Source organism: Mauremys reevesii, linkage group 3 (genome assembly GCF_016161935.1).
Source record: "Mauremys reevesii isolate NIE-2019 linkage group 3, ASM1616193v1, whole genome shotgun sequence".
Lineage (NCBI taxonomy): Eukaryota > Metazoa > Chordata > Testudines > Geoemydidae > Mauremys > Mauremys reevesii.
In genome coordinates this window covers 63,145,369-63,150,879 of record NC_052625.1, presented here as the reverse complement: position 1 = coordinate 63,150,879, position 5,511 = coordinate 63,145,369, and positions in this window count along the sequence as shown.

Below are 5,511 nucleotides of genomic sequence, written 5' to 3'. Positions count from 1 at the left end.
TAAAATGTAATGGAACATTCATGGCCGTAGGCATATTAGTGCAGAATTTAATCTGCACTAATCTGCCCGAGCCTAGGGAAACACTATGTGCAGCATTTACTCATTTTATAGTCATTTATCAAGTGCTTGGGGATGAGAAGTGCTACAGCCCATAAGTGTATAAGAGATTATTAAACATTATAGATAATAATGTATGTTAAAAAGGCATATTTGCAAAGTCAAGAGATAGACGTGTCTTCTGAGAGTCCGCTGAGGCCTGATTTCACATCTCAGGGACACTATTCGTTAGCTTTAGACTTGCCAAGAGTGAATCAAAATGCAGAATTCTAATCCCCCCTCAAGACTCAGAGACCATCAATCACCAGTGAAGGGGAAATACTGAACTTCCAGCATCTTGCCTTCTCCAGGAAAACCCGACTGCTGTGTTTGCACACTAATCTCTTCTGAGACTCTGCATTTTGTCTCCTGCCCCCAACTCTCTCTCACACACAGCCCACATCTATACATATGGATGGCTATTTGTGGAAAATAGCTGATGTGGAGATTAAGTCTGGGAATTGAGGGGGAGGGGTAGTTTTTGATTCTCTTTATAAACTACAGTTGAAATTGGACCAGAACTGCCAGAAATAAAACAATGCACAAAGAATACAACCCAGGGCATGGTTTTAATTGGCTAGGAGGCAAAACAGCTGTGAATTGTGGCAGAGAGCAGTGATGAAAGCACACGAAGAGGACAAGGTGCTGCTGCTACTGTATTCTCTGCTGTAACTGTCACAGCTCAGCTCTTTCCATCTGACAGAAGAGCCTCTTGGCAGCCGGAGATGAGTCAGTTTCATGTGCATTGCCTGGGAGTCTCTGGAGAACCCCAGTTGCTCCCTTTGTGTGTCTGTCATGCTGCCTGTGGGTTTGAGGCAAGCAGCACAACTCCATAGACCACTAGTTCCAGCTGCAGCTCACAAGCACCCCTCCCACTCTCCCCACATCTTCCACAGCAGCTGAGTTGCAGATGGAAGCCAGAAGAAGTCAGTGCCAGGGCTGCCCAGAAGGGGGGGGGGGGGAAATGGGGCAATTTGCCCCAGGCCCCGCAGGGCCCCCCACGAGAATATAGTATTCTATAGTATTGCAACCTTTTTTTATGGAAGGGCCCCCCGAACTTGCTTTGCTCCAGGCCCCCTGAATCCTCTGGGCAGCCCTGGTCAGCGCAGCTTCAAACTCTTTACCATAAGGAAGGGGATGCCCAACTGTCCAGCTAAGGGCTGCACTAGCCACCTGCCAGAGGTCTGAGGGCTGCATCAAATATGCATAAACTAGAGCCAGGTGAATATTATGGTGGCAACCTGCCATATTGTAAAACGCCATGAGCTATCTTTAGCTAGCAGACCTATTGGAAACTCCAGTAGACTCAACAAGGATCCTTCAGCTGGTCTCTACTGGTTTTTATTGGAGTCTCAGGAACTGGAAGACCAATACAGCAGTTGCTCATGTTCCAAATCCTAGTTGCTAGCTGGAACCAGTAGGAACCAACTGGTAATTTTAAACTGAAATTTGCAATGGGGTGGGAAGTTGCCTACCCCTCTTACAAGGGAAGCCACTGAGAGTCTGTAAAAAACAAACCAGGGTCAAGTGTTAAATATGGTCATAGAAGGAAAAGTCTGCCTTAAAATTGTTGTGATGGCAGCAGCGATCAGGAATTTGGCTTTGTGGAGAAGGACTTTGCTGCTGACCTGCAGCTGGTGAGCAGTCTCTTATTCTTGAAAGAGCTGTTTTAAAGTTCCAAATGAAGATGAGTAAACAGGTTCCATAGATACCAAACAGCAATAGACAATCCAATCTCCCCTTTCCCCCAATCTCTTTACATAAAGGTTCTGCATATGGAGAAAAAAAGTTCTCAGAAGTGAAATCAGACATTTCCTCTGCTATCAAGCCCTTCCAAGATCTGAGATTCTTCATTGTGTGCAGCATGCAAAGGGGTGAGGAAGAAGGACTGGCAGATGTCAGGCATGGTGGCCTAGTGTGAATGCTATGCCTGACTACATAGGAGAGCACAGGCTGACATGTACATTGGACGTGAGGCGATAGTGTGGGAGAAGTGTCCAGGTCGAAATGGTGGCAACCTTCTGGGAATCCATAGTTATTCCCCAGGGAGAAATATAACCTAGGAACTCAATCATATTCTGATCAAATTCACACTTTTCTAATTTTGCGCAAAGACGGTTCAGGCAAAGCCTTTCCAGGATTGTGTGGACACACTGATCACAAAGAGTCTGGACTTCAGAAAAGATGAGGCTATTGTCAAAGTATATCACCACAAACTGCACTAGCATGTCCCTAGAGATACTGGTTATAAAACGTCATAAGGTCGCTGGGGCATTGCACAGCCCGAAGGGCATCACCCGATATTCGAAATAGCTATACCAGATGCAGAAAGCAGTCTTTCACGTGACTCCTTTCTGAATCTTAGCCAACTTATAGGCCTAGTTTGATAAAGACCCTGGGGGAGCGAAGCCTCGCAAAGAGTTCATTCATAGGCAACAGGGAGTACTGATTCTGGATGGTTATTTTATTCAGCACCCAGTAATCTAAATGGAGCACAGAGAGCCATCTTTCTTAACCCAGCTGGGAATGTGGAAGAGTGGATGAAACCCTTTTCCAAGTTCTCTGGGAAATAGTGTGAGTGCCTGTAGTTACAGTTCAGTGAGAGAGTGGATACACCCAAAGGAAACCTGGGCTTCAGGTTGGAGGTCTATAGCAAGATGTTAAGCCTTCTTCCTATCAAAGTCCTGGTATTTGGCTGGTACCCCCAAAGGCTGTTAGAGTGGTTGTTGGGGCCAGTAGGGATCCCTTCAAACTGGGTCCCCATGTTCTGAAGTCATAAGAACATATGAATGGCCATACTGGGTCAGACCAAAGGTTCATCGAGCCCAGAATCCTGTCTTCTGGCAGTGGCCAATGCCAGGTGCCCCAGAGGGAATGAACAGAACAAGTAATTATCAAGCAATCCATCCCCTGTTGCCCATTGTCAGCTTCTGGTAAGCAGAGGCTAGCGACACCATCCTTGCCCATCCTGGCTAATAGCCATTGATGGACATAACCTCCAGGAATTTAGCTAGTTCTTTTTTGAACCTTGTTATAGTCTTGGCCTTCACAACATCCTCTGGCAAAGTGTTCCACAGGTTGATTGTGCATTGTGTGAAGAAATACTTCCTTTTGTTTGTTTTAAACCTGTTGCCTATTAATTTCATTGGGTGATCCCTAGTTCTTGTGTTATGAGAAGGGGTAAATAACACTTCTTTATTTACTTTCTCCACACCAGTCATGATTTTATAGACTTCTATCATATCCCCCCCCCTTAGTCATCTTTTTTTTCAAGCTCAAAAGTCACAGACTTAATCTTTTTCTCATATGGCAGCCATTCCATACCCCTAATCATTTTTATTGCCCTTTTCTGAACCTTTTCCAATTCCAACATATCTTTTTTGAGAGCTCACATCTTCACACAGTATTCAAGATGTCTGTCTTAGGCATAGTTCGATAAGGGCATCCCAATCAGTCAGAGCTTCCACCTCCACCAGCTCATCTTTGATCATGTTGTTCAGACCAACCCAAAAATGGTACCACTGCACAACTTTGTTCCACTTGGTATGAGTTATCAGGCACCAAAAGTCTGTGGTGTAGTTGGTAGCCCGTCGGCATCCCTCAGGGCCTGGAGCGTGGCTGCCACTACGTGCGCTTAATTTGGGTCATTGAAAATTACCTCCATAGCACAGACAAAATTCTTGAACTGGTCCAGGAGGGGGCTAGATTTCTCCAGTACTAGAGAGGCCCAGACCAGCAGCTTGCTGGTCAGCAAGCTGATGATGAGCCTCACCCTGGACCACCCTGGTTTGTAGGTATAATAAGAACAGGAACAGACACTGGTTCAGGAAGCCATGGCTCTTTCTGCGATCCCTGTCAAGCTTGCCCGGTAAAGGAAGCTTCAGTTCTCCATAGACCTGGGGCAAGCTTGGGTCTGGAAAGCAGAGTTCTGCACATGCAGGGCACTAATCTGGGTTTGTAAATTCTGCAGGGGTCTCCCAACCCCAACAAGGGGATGTTAGGCTCCATAGGATTCATCCTGAAAGCTACCCCCTTTTATTTGGGCTGCTCAAACTGTCACAGACCAAGGCATGGGCAGTCATGCCTAGTGGTCGAAGCTAGAGTCAGGAACGGAGTCAGGAACTGGGCAGGGGAGTAAAGCTGGAGCAGGACAAGAGCCAGGCAGAATTTGGACCGGTCCAAGCCTGGGAACAAGGCGAAGCTAGCTGGTCCCAGGCTCAGTTGCAAGCCCTAATTTCTGACAGCACCTATGGTTACTACCTTCAGGGGAAAAAAATAGGGATGCTTAATTGCTGGCATGCAAATATCATATGAAAAATACTTGATTAGCATAATTTGCATATTCATAAATAAAGTGCATATGACTATATCCTTTCATTTTAATTTTTTTCTTGTAGAGTTAATGCTAGTGAAATATGTCACATTGATAGCCCTGGTGAATGAATGCCAGCAGCAGGACAAGCTTCCCCCCCATACTGAGGCATGATGGCAGATGTGGGGAGAGCAGTCTTTGGCCTCCACTGCATCTGCCAGTTAGTGCAAAGCATGATGGGGACTTTGTGATGTGGAAGCCAGAACTGAGGCCCACCAAATTCATCTCCTATATAGGCCACCAAAAAATCAATTTGATGGGAACAACTTTCAGGCCCTACTGTGGTGGGCTGGTGACTTACAGGTGTAAGGCTCCAATACCTATGAGCAATGCTCAGAGGTCTCCACTATCCCACTTAGCACTACTGATGAGGAGGGCATGTATTCACCACCACCACCACAGGGACCATCAGCACATTTTGACTGTGGGCCCTTCAGGCACCCAGTAGAGATCTCTACCACTTGTGCTCAAGGAGGAACTGGTAGCAGTGGCAAGTTTTGATTCTCTGTGGAACAGCCACTAAAGAGATATGTGACACACACTTTGCCAATGGGTTACACAGGTATTTCCTTGAGACCAGCACAATATTGGGAATCAGGATTCCTGGCTCTGGGAAGGGAATGTGCTGTATTAGTTGGTGCAATTACAGTCAGGGGACCAGATCCTCAGCTGGTGTAAATCAGTATAATTCCACTGAAGTCAAGGATTAGACAACATTTTACTCCATCTGAGGATTTAGCTTATGATACTCAAATTCACAGAGTTGTTAGATACTTTTAGGCTGACCAGCTAGCAAGTGTGAAAAATCAGGACGGAGGTGGGGGGTGGGAATAAAAGCCTATATAAGAAAAAGCCCCAAATATTGGGACTGTCCCCATAAAACCTAGTCACCCTAGATACTTTCTCAAAGACACAGTGGCTAAGTGGTTGATACCTGGGTCCTATTCCTAGTTCTGTAACATGTGGCCTTGTGCAGCTTCGCCATTACCTCACCTATAACATGGACGATATTTTCTTGCCTACTAGGGTAGAGGCAGGAGGCC